Source organism: Pogoniulus pusillus, chromosome 3, assembly GCF_015220805.1.
Source record: "Pogoniulus pusillus isolate bPogPus1 chromosome 3, bPogPus1.pri, whole genome shotgun sequence".
Classification (NCBI taxonomy): Eukaryota; Metazoa; Chordata; class Aves; order Piciformes; family Lybiidae; genus Pogoniulus; species Pogoniulus pusillus.
In genome coordinates, this window is record NC_087266.1 from 1,649,751 (window position 1) to 1,670,482 (window position 20,732).

The following is a 20,732-nucleotide window of genomic DNA, read 5'->3' on the forward strand; positions in this document are numbered from 1 at the left end:
AGGAGGCACCCGGGGAGAGCTAGAGGGGCACCACTAAGAGGTGGGGGGTGGAAAAGGGGGAGGTGATAAATGCTGCTTATTCTCTTAGGCCTTTGGAGCATGAAGGAACTTGCTGACAGTGCAGGAAGTGTGGAAAGTAGCACGGTAAAGGCAGACAAACAGCTCAAGCACATGAGAATGTGTTTCCAGGCTGACAAAATACCTGCAGGGGTCACAGAGTGAGCTATGGTTGCTGGCCTCTGCCCAGCTGCCAGTCCAGGCAAGTGGCCATGGCCTGCCATGCTGTGTGGCTGAGCCTTCTCAGAGCTGCTTGGTGCTGTCCTGGGCAATGGTGTGAAGCACTGAGTGGCTGAGCTTGGAAGAGCCCAGGGAGGTGGTGGAGTGGCCATCCCTGGAGGTGTCCAAGCCAAGCCTGGATGAGGCACTTAGTGCCATGGTCTCGATGACTGGACAGAGCTGGGTGCTAGGTTGGGCTGGATGAGCTTGGAGGTCTCTTCCAGCCTGCTTGATTCTATGATTCTAAGAGACCTCAGAGATGATCTACTCCAATCTCCCAGCCATGGGCAGGGATGTATCTCAACTGGGCTTGGTTGTCCAAGGCTTCATCCAGTCTGGTCTTAAACACCCCCAGGAAGGCAGCATCCACAACCACTCTGGCAGCATCCTATTCCAGAGTCCCACCACCCTCATACTGGAGAACTTCCTCCTCAGATCCAGTCTAAACTTACTCTCCCTCATCTTAAAACCATTCCCCTTTCTCCTATCATTAGACACCCTTGTGAAAAGTCCCTCTCCAGCTTTTCTGTAGGCTTCCTTCAGGTACTGGAAGGTAACTGCAAGGTCCCTCTGGTGTCTTCTCCAGGCTGACCAACCACAGCTCCCTCAGTCTATCCTCACAGCAGAGGGGCTCCAGCCAGGCTCAATGGCTTCTCCCAGAGCCATGACTCTGCAATCTCTCTACAGTTGTGCTGGTTTGAAGCTAGCTGGGATGTTTTGGTGAGAAGAACTAGGTTACAGGCTGTGAAATGGTGATGTCTACTGCACTCATAGGCTTGCTGAGATGGTAGAGCCTCTATCCCTGGAGATATTCAAGGTGCAGCTCGACAGGTCTCTGAGCAGCCTGCTTTAGTTGAGGATGTCCCTGCTGACTGCAGAGGGGGTTGGACAGGATGACTTTTGGAGGTCCCTTCTAACCCAGACCATTCTATGACTCTCTGATCAAGGCAATAAGAGAGACAACTACAAGTGTGGTGCAGCAGAGTGCAGTAAACCTCCCTTCCTTAGGGACTGCCCAAGTTCAGTGAGCTACCTTATCAAGAAAATAATAAACAGGATAATTTAAACATTAATTACATTTTCCTCCCTTCATTGATTTTATTTTTCCTCTTTAGAATGTGCCCCTGGAGAGCTTCCACTTCCAGTATCAGGAAACAAAAGGTAGGTAATGCAAGAGGCAGTCTGAGTGAGACATCAGCCAGGGACTACTGATCCAGGGCTGTTTGTTACTGAAGATCTAACAAAAGCAGCTCACTTCTCTACAGAGAAAGCCTTAGCTGGATGAGAGGGGCCTGTAAACAGAGGAGAGTGAGCCTGAAAGAGAATGCAACAGTGAAAAGGTACAAGAAAGTTAGGTTCCTTGGCTGGTTTTGCTGAGCTTATTCAAACTGAATGCCTCTGAAGACCTGATCCTGTTCTGGCTGAGGCCAGCGAGAGATTGGCCACCCCTTTCAGAGAGAACAAAAGCAGCCCTTCAGTCAGAGCACCTCTGCCAGCTTCTGTTTCACACCCTGCCAAAATGTCATACCTCGAATCCCTTCAGTAACTTGAGCCACTTCAAACTGGACTGATCAAAACCCTAGAGAATAAACTGCAGAGAGAGAAATCCTCCTCTCTGCTGTCCCCTGCCTCCTGCTCTTCTGCCTCACTGAGTTACGTGAATAGCAACCAAAAGCTGCAGAGTGCTGACAGATGTGGGAGTCTCTGGGAACTTCAGATGCTTCCCAAAGCCTGAAACCACCACCCCTCAGTTCTGCCTGTTTGCATTGTGCCCAGGAAGGACTCAGTGGATTGGGTGCAGCACAAAGGTTAAAGGGGAGCTGACCTCAAACGTTTTGGAAGAATGGCACTGAATTGGAGATATTTGAGTGCTGTGTCCAGTTCTGGGCTCCTGAATTGCAGAGAGCTGCTGAGGTGCTGGAAGGTGTTTGGAGCAGGGCAGCAAGGCTGGGGAGGGGCCTGGAGCACAGCCCTGTGAGGAGAGGCTGAGGGAGCTGGGGGGGTGCAGCCTGCAGCAGAGGAGGCTCAGGGCAGAGCTGATTGCTGCCTGCAGCTGCCTGCAGGGAGGCTGTAGCCAGGTGGGGTTGGGCTCTGCTGCCAGGCAAGCAGCAAGAGAAGAAGGGGACAGAGTCTGAAGCTGTGCCAGGGCAGGTCTAGGCTGGATGTGAGGAGGAAGCTCCTGGCAGAGAGAGTGATTGGCATTGGAATGGGCTGCCCAGGGAGGTGGTGGAGTGGCCGTGGCTGGAGGTGTTGCAGCCAAGCCTGGCTGGGGCACTTAGTGCCATGGTCTGGTTGGTTGGGCAGGGCTGGGTGAGCTTGGAGCTCTCTTCCAACCTGCTTGATTCTGTGATTCTATATTTCATGGCAGCTTTGAGCATCATCAGTGGATTTAAGCACAGGATGGCTTAGAAGAAAAGAGACTTTTGAGATCATCTAATCCAACCTCCCTGCCATGGATAGGAACAACTCTCAACTAGAGCAGGTTACTCAAGGCCACATCAAACCTAGCCTTGAACATCTCCAAGGAGGGGGAATCCACAACCTCTCTGGTCAGTCCATTCAATTTAAATCCATTTCCCCTTGTCCTATCAGTGGGCACTCTTGTATAAAGACCCTCTCCAGCCTTCCTGGAATTCTGGGCAACCTGGTCTAGTGGAGGATGTCCCTGCTGAGTGCAGGGCAGGTTGGACTAAATGACACTTGGGGGTCCCTTGCAGCCTGGACCATTCTATGATTCAGTGACTCTATGGTTCCTGTACTTTGCTTCAGGATTTGGAAAGCAGTTACAAGGTACCCCAGAGTCTTCTCTTCTCCAGGCTGAACAATCCCAGTTCCCCCAGTTCCTATCCTCATAGCAGAGGTGTTCCAGCCTCTTGATCACTTTTGTGGTCCTCCTAGAATCATAGAATCAGTCAGGGCTGGAAGGGAGCACAAGGAGCAGCCAGTGCCAACCCCCTGCCATGCCCAGGGACACCCTACCCTAGAGCAGGCTGCACACAGCCTCAGCCAGCCTGGCCTCAAACACCTCCAGCCATGGGGCCTCAACCACCTCCCTGGGCAACCCACTCCAGCCTCTCACCACTCTCCTGCTCAACAACTTCCTCCTCACCTCCAGCCTCACTCTCCACACCTCCACCTTTGCTCCATAAGATCCTATCCAATAGAGGGAGCTGTGACAGCTCAGGGGCACTCTGGCTGAGGGCAGTAAGCCTGGTGATTTAATTATACTGGTTGGTCACACTGAAAGCAAAGTTACACTGGAGACAGAGATCACTCCTGGCCTGCCAAGAGAGCTGGCCCTGCAGAATTCCTTTGATATGATGTAGATAGCAGTGCTGGCCAAGCAGCTGGTGACTCAGGGCTTGCTCGGCAGGACACAGGAAACCTTCATCAGTTCATTCTGTTGCATAATCCTTTCCAATTGCTTCCTGCCCTCTACCTGCAGCAACTGCAGGACAATAACACAGAACCCTCTCAGCCTTGTCACCAGCTGCCTTGGCATGCTATGTACATCCTCCAATCTGCCAGGTTCAAACTCAGCTTTCAGGAACAGCTCATCTTCAAACTGTACATTCCTGCCAAGATCATAGAATCACAGAATCAGGCAGGTTGGAAGAGAGCTCCAAGCTCAGCCAGCCCAACCTAGCACCCAGCCCTGCCCAACCAACCACACCATGGCACTAAGTGCCCCAGCCAGGCTTGGCTGCAACACCTCCAGCCACGGCCACTCCACCACCTCCCTGGGCAGCCCATTCCAATGCCAATCACTCTCTCTGCCAGCAACTTCCTCCTAACATTCATCCTAGACTCCTCCTGGCACCACTTGAGACTGTGTCTCCTTTTTCTGTTGCTGCTTGCCTGGCAGCAGAGCCCAACCCCACCTGGCTACAGCCTCCCTGCAGGCAGCTGCAGGCAGCAATCAGCTCTGCCCTGAGCCTCCTCTGCTGCAGGCTGCACCCCCCCAGCTCCCTCAGCCTCTCCTCACAGGGCTGTGCTCCAGGCCCCTCCCCAGCCTTGCTGCCCTGCTCCAAACACCTTCCAGCACCTCAGCAGCTCTCTGCAATTCAGGAGCCCACAACTGGACACAGCACTCCAGGGGTGGCCTGAGCTGAGCTGAGCACAGGGGCACAAGAACCTCCCTTGTCCTGCTGCCCACACTGCTCCTGAGCCAGCCCAGGATGCCATTGGCTCTGCTGCCCACCTGGGCACTGCTGCCTCAGCTTCAGCTCCTCTCTCCCAGCACCCCCAGCTCCCTCTCTGCCTGGCTGCTCTCAGCCACTCTGGCCCCAGCCTGTAGTGCTGCTTGGGGTTGTTGTGGCCCAAGTGTAGAACCCTGCCCTTGGCCTTGTCCAGTCTCATCCTAAAGTAGAGATGTATTTAGATTCACATCAGATTATTCAATTATTACCAAATCATTAACTTAATCATCATAAATTAATCAGCAAAATATGAGCAGTACTGCAGCTGGGGAAAATGAGGTAAGAGCTCAGACAGTGGCCTCAGGCCACGCAGCAAACTTTGCTTCTTGAATTCAGGTCTTGCTGTCTCTCAGGACTGGATCAAGCCTTTAAACTGCCTCTGACTGCTTCCAAGTGCAGCAATTACAGAGCCAGCAGAACAGACCTGACTCAACACAGTCACACAGAGAACCTCTGTAGGCAGGTGAGGAGAGAAGAAACATTTGATGCTGCTGTTTGCATCAGACTGGCAGCCTCCCTCCCCAGGCTTTGTGTTAGCACTCAGCAGCCCTGCAGAAAACCACAGACCTGAGCCTTGTTCTCTGTTGACAGTGGCCTTTATCCCACCCAGGCAGGGAGATGTAAATGGGTGCAGAGAGAGAAAGGGCCTAGAGGCAGAAGGTAAAGAACTTTCAAAGAGCAGTGCAGAAAGTGAGCCAGCTGCTGCTGTATGCAGGCTGTGTCTGAAAGAGTGTGGGAAAGCTGCTTGCTCCTGGGGGACTGGGGATGGGAATGCTGGAGTGCCACACCAGACAAAGCTCTGTTGTGAAATGTGTGTGTGGTGCTTTCTGATCTGTGGCACCTATGCCTGGGTCTCTGGGCAGAGCACATTCAACAAGCCCCTGTGCAAGAGGAGCGTGCCGAGGGAATTGTTTTCCCCCTTTAATGTGGAAGTGGTTACTAAACAATGAAGCTCCCAGGGCTCTGCACTTCACAGGGGAGAACGTACAAAGAGGCTGCTTCATCTCCTTCAGCTCCTCTCTCATGGGTATCCAGTTGCAAGGTAGCTCGATTGGTCTCTGCATTCTGCCACAGCAAAGCTCATCCAGCTGCAGGCTCCTGTTTGGACACGCAGCCTCAGGACCAGCCAGGTTTCGGCATGGGCGTGGGAGGGCTGCTCTGCCTGAATCCACCTGCCCCTGGCAGAGGAGCAGCATCACCAAATCCAGCACAACTCGGGGCAGTGGTAGCTAGTAGCTGACCATGAGCCAGCAATGTGCCCAGGTGGGCAGCAGAGCCACTGGCATCCTGGCCTGGATCAGGAAAAGCGTGGTGAGTAGGACAAGGGAGGTTCTTGTGCCCCTGTGCTCAGCACTGCTCAGGCTACACCTGGAGTGCTGTGTCCAGTTGTGGGCTCCTGAATTGCAGAGAGCTGTTGAGGTGCTGGAAGGTGTTTGGAGCAGGGCAGCAAGGCTGGGGAGGGGCCTGGAGCAGAGTCCTGTGAGGAGAGGCTGAGGGAGCTGGGGGGGTGCAGCCTGCAGCAGAGGAGGCTCAGGGCAGAGCTCATTGCTGTCTGCAGGGAGGCTGTAGCCAGGTGGGGTTGGGCTCTGCTGCCAGGCAAGCAGCAAGTGAAGAAGGGGACAGAGTCTGAAGCTGTGCCAGGGCAGGTCTAGGCTGGATGTGAGGAGGAAGTTGCTGGCAGAGAGAGTGATTGGCATTGGAATGGGCTGCCCAGGGAGGTGGTGGAGTGGCTGTGGCTGGAGGTGATGCAGCCAAGCCTGGCTGGGGCACTTAGTGCCATGGTCTGGTTGGTTGGGCAGGGCTGGGTGAGCCTGGAGCTCTCTTCCAACCTGCCTGATTCTGTGATTCTCTGAACTCAGGCCAGTGATGAAATGCCAACTAAGTGCTCTCTGGGTGCTAGGCTGATGTGAGCGCTGAGCTCTGCGCTCTGGCAGGAAGCAGAGCTGCACAACTAAAGTGGGCATGTCACCAGGGAGGATCTGAATGCTTCCTGATTGGGTTTCCAAATAATTATTTCATTTGCTCTTTGCAGAGAACCAGCTTGCAATTCAAGTTTTAGATGGTTTTCTTCATTGCAGACTGCAATTAAAGGCTGAGATGGCAAGAGATAAATCACAGGACGGGATCGGCTCGGGGAGAACAGAGAAACCAGACAGCAGTAGGGATTCAAATTAATTCTCTCCCATTATTGCCAGGCACTCTCAAAAGCAAAGAGGGGGAGGGAGAAGGGAACACAAATATGTCTGTAGTTAAGGTAGTAAATTAACACCTGTGTGCTAAATTAATTGGTTATGTTTGCTAAATTAAAATGCTAAATGTGGCCCTGTCACTTAGCAACAGCTGCATCACTTTAATTGTTTCCTTCTAGCAGCTGTTAGCTGCCACCTCAGGCTGGAGCTCCCATCCCTCCAGCAAAGGCAGCAGGAGGAAACATGTGCCTACACTTTGCCTGCTTCTCCCCACATTCTAGAGTCTTAGAATCACAGAATCAGGCAGGTTGGAAGAGAGCTCCAAGCTCAGCCAGCCCAACCTAGCACCCAGCCCTGCCCAACCAACCAGCCCATGGCACTAAGTGCCCCAGCCAGGCTTGGCTGCAACACCTCCAGCCACGGCCACTCCACCACCTCCCTGGGCAGCCCATTCCAATGCCAATCATTCTCTCTGCCAGCAATTTCCTAACAACATCCAGCCTAGACCTGCCCTGGCACAGCTTCAGACTCTGTCCCCTTCTTCTCTTGCTGCTTGCCTGGCAGCAGAGCCCAACCCCACCTGGCTACAGCCTCCCTGCAGGCAGCTGCAGGCAGCAATGAGCTCTGCCCTGAGCCTCCTCTGCTGCAGGCTGCACCCCCCCAGCTCCCTCAGCCTCTCCTCACAGGGCTCTGCTCCAGGCCCCTCCCCAGCCTTGCTGCCCTGCTCCAAACACCTTCCAGCACCTCAGCAGCTCTCTGCAATTCAGGAGCCCACAACTGGACACAGCACTGCAGGTGTGGCCTGAGCTGAGCTGAGCACAGGGGCACAAGAACCTCCCTTGTCCTGCTGCCCACACTGCTCCTGAGCCAGCCCAGGATGCCATTGGCTCTGCTGCCCACCTGGGCACTGCTGCCTCAGCTTCAGCTCCTCTCTGCCAGCACCCCCAGGGCCCTCTCTGCCTGGCTGCTCTCAGCCACTCTGGCCCCAGCCTGTAGTGCTGCTTGGGGTTGTTGTGGCCCAAGTGTTGAACCCTGCCCTTGGCCTTGTTCAGTCTCATCCCCTTGGCCTCTGCCCACCCATCCAGCCTGGCCAGGTCCCTCTGCAGGACTCTCCTACCCTCCAACAGCTCCACAGCTGCTCCTAGCTTGGTGCCATCTGCAGACTCACTGATGCTGGACTCAATCCCCTGCTCCAGATCATCACTAAAGCTATTGAACAGGACTGTGCCCAGCACTGATCCCTGGGGCACACCACTGGTGCCAGCTGCCAGCTGGATGTGGCACCATTCACCACCACTCTCTGGGCCCAGCCCTCCAGCCAGTTCTTGACCCAGCACAGAGTGACTCTGTCCCAGCCAGGAGCTGCAGCTTGGCCAGGAGCTTGTTGTGGCAGAAGGTGCCAAAGGCTTTGCTGCAGTCCAGAGCACTGTGATGTTTGCTCCCGTGCTGTCCTTCAACAAGAAGACCTTAACAAAACCCCTAAGGACAATGCTGCAGCTTCCATCCCAACACAATGAATCTTAGGTGGAGGATGATGCCTTGGAAGTGCTCAGCCAGAGGGAAGCAGTTGGTGTGCTGCAAATGCTGCCTGCTTCAGCAATCATCCTGTTTTCACAGACTGCATCAGGCTGGAAAGGATCCTCAGAGGTCATCTTGTCCAATGCCTGCTGCAGTGGGCAGGGACATCTCCAACCAGATCAGGCAGCCCAGGGCTACATCAAGTCTCATTTTGAGATGAGTCTCATCTTGTGGTTGAGGTCTCAACCACATCCCTGGACAACCTTTTCCAGTATTTCACCACTCTCACTACAAAGAACTTCCTCCTAATGTCCAACCTAACTCCACTCTGCTCCAGTTTCAAACCCCTGCTCCTCACCCTATTGCTCTGAGCTCTTCTAAACAGTTCCTCTTCAGCCTTCCTGTAGCTCCTGGCAGATATTGAAAGGCAGCTCTAAGGTCTCCCTGAAGCCTTTACTTCTCCAGGCTGAACAGTTCCTGTTCTATCAGCCTGGCTTCAGCAGAGGTGTTCCAGCCCTCTGATCATCTTTGTGGCCTCCTCTGGCCCCACTGCAGCAGGTTTATGTCTCCTTTGTGTTGGAGGTCACACAGCTGGATGCAGTACTCCAGGTGAGACCCCATCAAAGCAGAGTGGGAGAATTGCCTCCCTGGCCACACTTCTCTTGATGTACCCCAGGATGCCATTGGCCTCCCTTCATTGTGCTGTCTCTACATGAACAGAAAAAGACAGGATCAGCTTTTCTGCTATTACCCTGCCTGTAGCCTGACAAAGGATGCCACAGAGAAGCTGTGGATGCCCTCTAAGTGTTCACTGCTAGGTTGGATGAAGCTTTGAGTAATGTGGTCTAGTGGAAGGTGTCCCTGCCCATGGCAGTGTAGTTGGAACTAGATGGTCTTTAGGATCCCTTTCAACTTAAACCATTCTATGATTTATCATTCTCTGAACCTCTGGGTGAAGCATTTCAGGTGTAAAATCCAAGCAGGCAAAACATGCACCTTGCCCAAGTCATGCACTCATTAAAGCCCTGCCAAATGCACATCCAAGAGGATCCTGCCTGGAGTGTGTGCATCGTACACAGCAAGATCAAGGCCTCCATCCAGTGGCTTTATCAGGGCTCCCAATGGCAAAGTCATGGCTTGCAGACATCACCATCACTCTAATTATGAGTAATAACATCCAACCTAAATCAGAGAATACAACCATAGAATCAGCCAGGGTGGAAAGGGAGCACAAGGAGCAGCCAGTGCCAACCCCCTGCCATGCCCAGGGACACCCTACCCTAGAGCAGGCTGCACACAGCCTCAGCCAGCCTGGCCTCAAACACCTCCAGCCATGGGGCCTCAACCACCTCCCTGGGCAACCCACTCCAGCCTCTCACCACTCTCCTGCTCAACAACTTCCTCCTCACCTCCAGCCTCACTCTCCCCACCTCCACCTTTGCTCCATTCCCCCCACTCCTGACACTCCCTCACACCCTCCAAAGTCCCTCCCCAGCTTTTTTGGAGCCTCCTTCAGATGCTGCAAGGCCACAAGAAGGTCCCCTGGGAGCCTCCTCTGCTCCAGCCTGCACAGCCCCAACTCTTTCAGGCTGTGCTCACAGCAGAGCTGCTGCAGCTTCTCAGCATCCTCCTGGCCCTGCTCTGGACACTCTCCAGCATCTCCACAGCCCTCTTGTCCCAGGGGCTCCAGAGCTGGATGTAGTATTCCAGGTGGGGTCTCAGCAGAGCAGAGCAGAGGGGGAGAATCCCCTCCCTGGCCCTGCTGGCCACACTGCTGCTGCAGCCCAGGATGATTCCATAGCAGTGTGCCCAAGCTAAACTCACAGCTCCAGCATGACACAGATGCTTCCCAACAGCCCACTGGTACTGAAGAGAGCAGGAGCCCTTTGGTGTTTATTTCCACTGGGAGCAGCACATCCTTGTGTACAACCCATCCAGCATTGCAAACAGATGACTAATCTCTGACAAACAGGAACATGTCCTAACTGGACCTCATTCTCCCCTGCCCAGGATCTTCCATAGACATTTAGGTTAGGACAGGGAGGAGAGTAGCAAAAGTTCATCACCTCTTGAACCTCTTTTTCATTCTGCACCAGATAAATAAATCAGAGCTGTTAAATAAATCCCTTCCAGAGTATCTGTTGCTCTATTCACACCACTAGCAAGCCCCCTTAAGCTGTTATTAGCCTCTGTAGGAACTGCATGGGGCTCCTTCCCACTGCTAATTTTCCTTCAGCAAGCATAATAATCAGTAAACAAAGAGCAGAGCATTTGTGGGGAAACAAGAAAAAAGCAGGGAACAGGATGCTGTTATTAAACAAATCAGCTCAGGGACTGCCAGTGGCTATATCTTCTCTGAGTTTCCCTCCCCAGTGCAGTGATGACTGAGATCACCAAAGTAGCAGCAGGTTGTAAGCCTCACTTAGTGAGGGAAAATAAATTCAAAGGCATAAACTTAGGTTCCTTAAGAAAATAAATGAGCTCAGCAAGCAACAGCAGTCCTCAGAACAGCCAACAGTCCTCGACACCACTCCTGGCTCAGGAGCAGTGTGGGCAGCAGGACAAGGGAGGTTCTTCTACCCCTGTGATCAGCACTGCTCAGGCCACCCCTGGAGTGCTGTGTCCAGTTGTGGGCTACTCAATTGCAGAGAGCTGCTGAGGTGCTGGAAGGTGTTTGGAGCAGGGCAGCAAGGCTGGGGAGGGGCCTGGAGCACAGCCCTGTGAGGAGAGGCTGAGGGAGCTGGGGGGGTGCAGCCTGCAGCAGAGGAGGCTCAGGGCAGAGCTCATTGCTGCCTGCAGCTGCCTGCAGGGAGGCTGTAGCCAGGTGGGGTTGGGCTCTGCTGCCAGGCAAGCAGCAGGAGAAGAAGGGGACAGAGTCTGAAGCTGTGGCAGGGGAGGTCTAGGCTGGATGTTGTTAGGAAGTTGTTGGCAGAGAGAGTGATTGGCATTGGAATGGGCTGCCCAGGGAGGTGGTGGAGTGCTTGATTCCATGATTCTACTCAGGAAAGCTGTATAGGAAGTTCTGCTCCAAAGTGTGGTGTCCTCCCATCCCCCTTGAAGCCTTCTAGGTTTGTTATTTTTACCAGCAGGGCTATCTGCAGGTGTTGAGGGTGAGCAGAAATGCAGCTGAAATCCTTGCTTTTGGGGGGTGTGATGAATGCTTTCAGTAGATTTCCACTACAAATAAAGTTCCCTCCTGCCTCAGCAGTCACTGCCAAATGAAAGATTCTGCTGGCTTGGGTTGGAAGGGATCATTAAAGATCATCTGGCCAGTACCAACACCCCCAGCTCCCTCTCTGCCTGGCTGCTCTCAGCCACTCTGGCCCCAGCCTCTAGTGCTGCTTGGGGTTGTTGTGGCCAAAGTGCAGAACCCTGCACTTGGCCTTGTTTAATCTCATCCCCTTGGCCTCTGCCCACCCATCCAGCCTGGCCAGGTCCCTCTGCAGGGCTCTGCTACCCTCCAACATCTCCACAGCTGCTCCTAGCTTGGTGCCATCTGCAAACTCACTGCTCCAGATCATCAGTAAAGATGAATGATCCCAACTCTCTCAGCCTGTCCTCTCAGCAGAGGGTTTCCAGCCCTCAGATCATTTTTGTGGCCTCCTCTTGACCTCCTCCAACAGGCCCCTTGCTCTCCCATGCCCTGAGGCCAGCTTCCTGGCGTTAAGAGGCTTACTGGCTAAGCTGCAGTTTGCTGGTTGCTCTGCAGAACAGCCAAAGAAGAACCAGCACCCTTGAGACCTCAGCCTCACAGAAGTTTGAGCTTTCCTTGAAGCAGTTTGCCTTTTTGCTTGCAGTGCAGCCCCAAAGAGTGCATTATAGAGCAGTGAAGTCACAATGTCAACATGTTATCTGCACTTTGTTTGCAAGAGAACACTTTTGCCTGCTATGCCCACTACTCTGGTTTGCTGTGCTGTCACCTTCTGTGGTGGTGGGGAGGACATCCTGAGGAACATCTACACCAGCACTTCTCCCTTATATAACAAAGCAAACATTTAAAGTCTGCTTTCTGGGACGTGCTGCAGGTCAAAAGAAGGGAGCTGATGAAACTGAGCTTTGTCTGAGCACCTGAAATGTCTTCTCTTGTTACTTCCATTGGAATGGAAAGCTTTGATCCTGAGGTTCATCCACATGCCTGCAAGCTGAGCCAAACTCTCCTGTCAGTCACAAGTGTGCCACACATCACACCAGAGACATTCCACAGACTTCCAGACAATTACACAGAATTAGAGGAGGGTGAGGGTTGGAAGGGATCTCTGGGGATCATCTAATCCAAGCCCAATGCTGGAGCAGGTTCACCTAGAGCAGGTTGCACAGGACTACATTTAGTGGGCTTTGAGTGACTCTAGAGACACCTCTCTGGGCAGCCTGTTCCAGTGCTCCTGGAGAAGAGGAGGCTCAGGGCAGAGCTCATTGCTGTCTACAACTACCTGAAGGGAGGCTGCAGCCAGGTGGGGTTGGGCTCTGCTGCCAGGCAACCAGCAACAGAACAAGGGATCACAGTCTCAAGTTGTGTCTCAATTTGTGCCAGGGGAGGTCTAGGCTGGATGTGAGGAGGAAGTTGCTGGCAGAGAGAGTGATTGGCATTGGAATGGGCTGCCCAGGGAGGTGGTGGAGTGGCTGTGGCTGGAGGTGTTGCAGCCAAGCCTGGCTGGGGCACTTAGTGCCATGGTCTGGTTGGTTGGGCAGGGCTGGGTGCTAGGTTGGGCTGGCTGAGCTTGGAGCTCTCTTCCACCCTGCTTGGTTCTATGATTACATGGCAAGTTGCTGCTAACCATCTTTAATCACCACAGAACTGAGAGACCTGAGGTGCTAACAAAGGGGAGTAGAAGTTGCACAAAGATTAGATGTCTCCTATTCTGCAGGGCACAGTCTAAACAGACAAGCCAGGGACTGAACTCTGCTATTGGTGTTCCCAAAACAAAGTTCATACATCTCAGAGTTTTTATCAGATGCTGTCCAAGTAACTGGAAAACTGAGGGCTTGGGACAGCTACTCCCTGTTATGACTGCAAAGCCTTACAGTATTTGCTTCTATTTCTATACAAACAAGACACAACATTAATGGAACACACAAAAGTGACACTAAAAGAGGGATAATGAAGTATGCAAATGTAAGCACTTGAAATGCCAACCTCAATGTCAGCTACAGCACCTTAATTAATGCCCTTTGCATGCATAGCTTTTAATGGGGCTCCTTTACCTGAGTCGGTGCAGAGCCCTGCTTCCTTGTTTGGTTCACTAGGAACAAGGCTCACTCAAAGGGAGATTGGTGGTGTCTGTCTTTATGCATCAACTTTAGATACTCTGAGTCCTAAGTAAACTACATCTCCTTTAGAAATACTGCACTTACCATGAAGGATGTTCAAACATGATTTAGATAGCTCAGGGATGTGGCCAAAATCCACCTTCTGCAGCAGCAGCAGCTCAAATCCTTTTCCTCCTCCACATTTCATGCCTGTTCAATGCCATTATTCACTGTAAGCTGCCCAAACCTGAAGACAGAAAATCATAGAATCAGGCAGGTTGGAAGAGAGCTCCAAGCTCAGCCAGCCCAACCTAGCACCCAGCCCTGCCCAACCAACCAGACCATGGCACTAAGTGCCCCAGCCAGGCTTGGCTGCAACACCTCCAGCCACAGCCACTCCACCACCTCCCTGGGCAGCCCATTCCAATGCCAATCACTCTCTCTGACAGGAGCTTCCTAACAACATCCAGCCCAGACCTGCCCTGCCACAGCTTCAGACTCTGTCCCCTTCTTCTCTTGCTGCTTGCCTGGCAGCAGAGCCCAACCCCACCTGGCTACAGCCTCCCTGCAGGCAGCTGCAGGCAGCAATCAGCTCTGCCCTGAGCCTCCTCTGCTGCAGGCTGCACACCCCCAGCTCCCTCAGCCTCTCCTCACAGGGCTCTGCTCCAGGCCCCTCCCCAGCCTTGCTGCCCTGCTCTGGACACCCTCCAGCACCTGAACATCTCTCTGGAATTGAGTAGCCCCGAGCTGGACACAGCACTCCAGGTGTGGCCTGAGCAGTGCTGAGCACAGGGGCAGAAGTACCTCCCTTCAGGTATTATTCAATAGTTTCCTATGTATATATGAGTTTATTCTATAGTTTCATATATATATATGAGTTTATTCTATAGTTTCCTCTCTCTCTATATATATATGAGTTTATTCTATAGTTTCCTATATATATATATGAATTTATTCTATAGTTTCCTATATATATATGAGTTTATTCTATAGTTTCCTCTCTCTATATATATATATGAGTTTATTCTATAGTTTCCTCTCTCTATATATATATATGAGTTTATTCTATAGTTTCCTCTCTCTCTATATATATATACATGAGTTTACTCTATAGTTTCAACATAGTAGAACCTCAGCATTTCTTCCTTCTCTTTATAACTCTCTAGAAGGGGGAGAAATAAGCTCTGCAGTCCTGTAGGGAGTAGCTCTTGCTCAGTCCCAGGTTCTCATGTCCCATATATGCTGTAATTTATGCTTTGTTTGTCCCATGTACTTGTCCCCCTACACACACCAGACTGCTTCTGTCTCTACTCCCCCATAGCCTTCCAACACCTCCAGAAGGCCAGTCCTGGTTTTCAGTCCCCTCTCTCCCACCATCTCCTCACCCACTCTCTGTCACTCTCTCACCTACTGCTTTCTTTTGCTGTGGAATTTCAGCACAACAGCCCAGAACATGAGATTCTTTTGCAAAGCCTTCTGACTTGGCCAAATTTAGGTCAGTTTTCACACTCCTTACACATTGTCCATCCTCTTGCCAAAGAGAAAAACAGGGGAGGGAAAAAAAAGGCACAAAAGCATCTGAGCCTCTGAGGGTTTTATACTGAAAAACATCTTCTTTTCACACACTGGGAGACTGAACAGGCTCTGGCTGCAATTCCAGGGGGAAGTGGGGATGAGTCAGCCCCAGCATAGACATTTGGCTGTAAAGCTAAATAGGTAGCCCCAAAGAGAGGCCCCATTACAGCTGGTGAAATGAAAATGATGATTTCTGTGGCATCACAGAGTCCATCTGGGCTGTGAGAACCCTGGGCAGAGACTGAGCTCATTTCTGGAGAAATCTGCAAAGTTAAGGTCTACTCTTGAATTTACTCTGCCTCACTGAGGCCACATCTGGTGTCCTGGGGCCAGCCCTGGGATCTGTCTCTCCAGAGACAGGGAACTACCGGAGAGAGAGCAGCAGAAGCTCCAAAGATGATGAGGGAACTGGAGCATCTGGCCAGGGCTGGGTGCTAGGTTGGACTGGATGAGCTTGGAGCTCTCTTCCAACCTGCTTGATTCTATGATTCTAATATGAAAGGCTGAGAGCTGGGGCTGTTTAGCTTGGAGACTGAGAGAGGATCTTCTCAATACTTATCAGTATCTAAACAGGGGGGTTAAGAGGATGGGGCCAGACCCTTTCTGATGGTGCCCAACAACAAGACAAGGGGCAACAGGCACAAACTGCAACGCTGGAAACACTACCTAAACATGAGGGGGAAACTCTTTACTTTCACAGCTCCCTCTCTGCCTGCCTGCTCTCAGCCACTCTGGCCCCAGCCTGCAGTGCTGCTTGGGGTTGTTGTGGCCAAAGTGCAGAACCCTGCACTTGGCCTTGTTCAGTCTCATCCCCTTGGCCTCTGCCCACCCATCCAGCCTGGCCAGGTCCCTCTGCAGGGCTCTGCTACCCTCCAACAGCTCCACAGCTGCTCCTAGCTTGGTGCCATCTGCAAACTCACTGCTGCTGGACTCAATCCCCTGCTCCAGATCATCAATAAATCTATCGAACAGGACTGTGCCCAGCTCTGATCCCTGGGGCACACCACTGGTGCCAGCTGGATGTGGCACCATTCCCCACCACTCTCTGAGCCCAGCCCTCCAGCCAGTCCTTGACCCATACCAGAGTGAATCTGTCCCAGCCAGGAGCTGCAGCTGTGCCAGGAGCTGCTTGTGGCAGAAGGTGCCAAAGGCTTTGCTGCAGTCCAGGCAGACTCCATGCACAGCCTGCCCTGCACTTTGAGGGCGATGGAGCACTCGAGCAGGCTGCCCAGGGAATTTGTGGATACTCCATCTCTGGAGAGGTTCAAAACCTGCTTGGACATTGATATCTACTGCAACCTGCTCTGGGTGATCCTGTTTTAGCAGAGGTATTGGACTAAATGTTCTCCAGAGGTCCCTTCCAAAGCCCACCACTGTGACTGTGTGACAGCAGTTCATTATATTCATGTCAGATTGCAAACACTAAGAGGGGGAATTATGTTTGCATGTGCACTTGCTGAATACCTCACCCAAGGGGATCCATGCAGCTAATTAGGATGGTTTGAATATCATTTAAATCTGGTTTGAATGCATTACAGCCATTACCATACAAAGGATGCCATTTCCCCCCAACACACACACACACTCTTTCCATCAGACCCAGCAGGATTCATTTTCCATGTACCAATCCCAAGCCTTGGCTCCTCTGTTCATTACAAACCTGTCTCTTGGAATCTTAAGCATTTGTTATCTCTGTTACTGCTGACAGTGTTTTGAGATTATGGAACTGGACTGGAGCAAGCACTTCTGCAACCTCTGCTGCAGAAGCTCACATGTTCAAGACTTCTTTTAAGCCCCAGCTCATTAAAAATCAATGTTTCAGGCTCTGTCTTTTTAAGCTACAATTAATTAGGAAAGAAAACACACAGAGAATCATAGAATGAGTCAAGGCTGGAAGGGAGCACAAGTGCCAGTGCCAGTTCCAGCCCCCCTGCCATGCCCAGGGACACCCTACCCTAGAGCAGGCTGCACACAGCCTCAGCCAGCCTGGCCTCAAGCACCTCCAGCCATGGGGCCTCAACCACCTCCCTGGGCAACCCAGTCCAGCCTCTCACCACTCTCCTGCTCAACAACTTCCTCCTCACCTCCAGCCTCACTCTCCCCACCTCCACCTTTGCTCCATTCCCCCCACTCCTGACACTCCCTCACAGCCTCAAAAGTCCCTCCCCAGCTTTTTTGGAGCCCCCTTCAGATGCTGCAAGGCCACAAGAAGGTCCCCTGGGAGCCTCCTCTGCTCCAGCCTGCACAGCCCCAACTCTTTCAGGCTGTGCTCACAGCAGAGCTGCTGCAGCCTCTCAGCATCCTCCTGGCCCTGCTCTGGACACTCTCCAGCATCTCCACAGCCCTCTTGTCCCAGGGGCTCCAGAACTGGGAGGCAGTATCAAAATAAAGGAGAACTGTAACATATGAGAAGCACTGCATAGCCCTGAAGACTGAAGTAGCAGAAATCAGGTGAAGTTTGAGAGCACAGATGGTGAAGTCTGGGGACTAAGGAGGAAAATTTTGAGAGAAGAGAGAAGATTTGCCAAAAAAAAGCAGAGATAAAACTTCTGGGTGCAGCTGCCAGCTGGTGTACTGTGGACTGGCACTAAGATGTGACTAGAGAAATGAAATCCTGAAATGTCTCTGGTTGCTCTGTCAGAACACACTGAGCAAGGTAATGCTCCACAGAGAGGTGACCTGTTTGATGCAGAAGACAACGTTGGCACCAGAACAAATGGAAAGATGTAAGCAGGAGATGCCTAAGCAAGAAAAAAAGACCCAACATATTTATTTTAAGCTTTGATTCTCATGCTTCTAATACCAGAGAACAAGGATTCCTAATTCAAGGCCAGTCACCTTATCAGCTTTGTTCTTAGAATCACAGCTAAAACATGTGAGGGTTCATTTGTGCCAGCTGAATTGTATCCACCTCCCAGAAGTGTGGGATGCCATCTGAAAGAAAAGCTGAAGTCAAGTTGCCAGTTGGATCAGAGTTCACCAGGCCATGCCAGAGCTAAACTGACCCTGTATAATTTGGTTGCAAAATACAAATCACAGCACCATAGAATTGTTTTGGCTGGAGAAGACCTTTAAGGTCATCAAGTCCAACCCTTATCTCACTCTTTCTGCTGCTAAACTATGTCCCTTGGCACTACAGCTCTACTTCTTAAATACCTCCAAGGAGAGGAATTCAACCACCAACCTGGGAAGCCTGCTCCAGTGTTTGAGACTCCTTCAGTGAAGGAATTTCTTCTAATATCCAACCTAAACCTCCCCTGATGCAACTTGAGGCCATTTCTTCACAGTGGGAACAGTGGGATTTAACTACACTCAGCATCAAACAGAGTACCTTAAAAATGCAGCATCTCTCCTAGGATGCTCTGGTCAGAATCTTCAGCCAAGCCACCAAAAGGAAAATCAGAGCCAGGTAGGATATAGGAAAACTGATGTGTGAGGGTAAAACTGCAGCTGGAGGGCAGAAAAGGGAGAAGGTGGACACAAGCCAACCACATGAGGTTCAACAAGATCAAGTGCAAGGTCGAGGCAATGGCAAGCACCAATCCAGGCTGGGCAGTGCCTGGCTGCAGAGCAGCCCTGAGGAGAGGGTCTTGGGGGTGCTGCTGGAGGAGAAGCTCAGCAGGAGCCAGCAGTGTGCACTTGCAGCCCAGAAAGCCAAGCAGAGCCTGGGCTGCAGCAGCAGCAGTGTGGCCAGCAGGGCCAGGGAGGGGATTCTCCCCCTCTGCTCTGCTTTGCTGAGACCCCAGCTGGAGTCCTGCATCCAGCTCTGGAGCCCCTGGGACAAGAGGGCTGTGGAGATGCTGGAGAGTGTCCAGAGCAGGGCCAGGAGGATGCTGAGAGGCTGCAGCAGCTCTGCTGTGAGCACAGCCTGAAAGAGTTGGGGCTATGCAGGCTGGAGCAGAGGAGGCTCCCAGGGGACCTTCTTGTGGCATTCCAGCATCTGAAGGGGGCTCCAAAGAAGCTGGGGAGGGACTTTTAGGGTGTGAGGGAGTGGCAGGAGTGGGGGGAATGGAGCAAAGGTGGAGGTGGGGAGAGTGAGGCTGGAGGTGAGGAGGAAGTTGTTGAGCAGGAGAGTGGTGAGAGGCTGGAGTGGGTTGCCCAGGGAGGTGGTTGAGGCCCCATGGCTGGAGGTGTTTGAGGCCAGGCTGGCTGAGGCTGTGTGCAGCCTGCTCTAGGGTAGGGTGTCCCTGGGCATGGCAGGGGGTTGGCACTGGCTGCTCCTTGTGCTCCCTTCCAGCCCTGACTCATTCTATGATTCTATGATTCCATTTTTATGCTGTCTTGCCTGAAAATCAGCCCTGAAAACACTGCTCACTTATGGGGTTTGTCTGCTTTGTTTCTGTTGTATTGCTGCTCTCTGGCATCGTTCTAAGCACTTGAGAAGCCCTCTAACTGCATAGGTCTAACAAACAGAAGGTGTGCATCTAGGTTGTTATTGCTCCTGCTACTTTTCCCATCAAAGATTTTCTATCAGCTTTAAAGCTGTCATTGCTCAGATTTACTTGGCCACTGGGCAGACTGGGAAGTTGTGATGGAGCTTGGTCAGATACTTCAGTGATATCCTAACCCACATGAAACTATCTCATCTGTTGGGGTGAAAAATGTTGCCCTCTGAGCAGAAAGGCATCAGTTCATGTTTCTCAGAAGTGTTTTCCCCCCAGATTCCTAAAAGCTCCTTGCAGTCACATACTGAATTGTTTCCTAAGGGATAGAAATCAGAGCAAGTGGGGGAAAAAGATGGGTGTTCATCAGAGAAACTTCAATTCTAGGGAACAAGTGGCACCACAGCAAAACAGCAGCTGGCTGGAGCTATGCACTGGCTGGATCTGACCCCAAACCTACCCTTAAGTGTGACATAGAAGTTCCAGTTCCAGAGCTTCACCATGGCACCTCTCAACAGGCTAAATCTCATACCAAGGTAGAAGTCTACAATTACCTGCAGGGAGGCTGTAGCCAGGTGGGGTTGGGCTCTTCTGCCAGGCAAGCAGCAAGAGAAGAAGGGGACACAGCCTCAAGATGTGCCAGGGGAGGTCTAGGCTGGATGTGAGGAGGAAGTTCCTGGCAGAGAGAGTAATTGGCATTGGAATGGGCTGCCCAGGGAGGTGGTGGAGTGGCTGTGCCTGGAGGTGTTGCAGCCAAGCCTGGCTGGGGCACTTAGTGCCATGGTCTGGTTGGTTGGGCAGGGCTGGGTGCTAGGTTGGGCTGGCTGAGCTTGGAGCTCTCTCCCAACCTGCCTAATTCTATGACCAGCACCTCAACAGCTCTCTGCAATTCAGGAGCCCACAACTGGACACAGCACTCCAGGGGTGGCCTGAGCAGTGCTGAGCACAGGGGCACAAGAACCTCCCTTGTCCTGCTGCCCACACTGCTCCTGAGCCAGCCCAGGATGCCATCGGCTCTCTTTTTTGAACACCTCCAGGGACAGTGACTCCACCATCTCCCTGGACAACCTATTCCTATGCCTGACCACTCTTTCAGTACAGAAATTATTCCTCACATCCAACCTAAACTTCCCCTGGCACCATTTCAGGCCATTCCCTCCTGTCCTACCACCTGCCACTAGGGAGAAGAGACAGTCTCCACCTCACTCCAACCTCCTTTCAGAGAGTTGTAGGAAGCAATGAGGTCTCCCTTCAGCCTCCTCCAGATGAAATAAGCCCAGTTCCCTCAGCTGCTCCTCATAAGACTGAAATGCAGCTTACCACCAGGGACTGCAGCAAAGATGAGC

The 20,732-nt window shown here is 52.2% G+C and overlaps 1 protein-coding gene across 1 annotated transcript in view; it reads right to left on the reverse strand.

The window, feature by feature from the left end:
• Window positions 1-20,732, reverse strand: part of PAK1 (p21 (RAC1) activated kinase 1) — a 114,492-nt gene that overhangs the window by 82,817 nt on the left and 10,943 nt on the right. The window contains exon 2 of the mRNA XM_064168701.1: window positions 13,535-13,676. The gene's annotated coding sequence lies outside the window, so the exon portion shown is untranslated. The remainder of the gene's footprint in view (window positions 1-13,534; window positions 13,677-20,732) is intronic.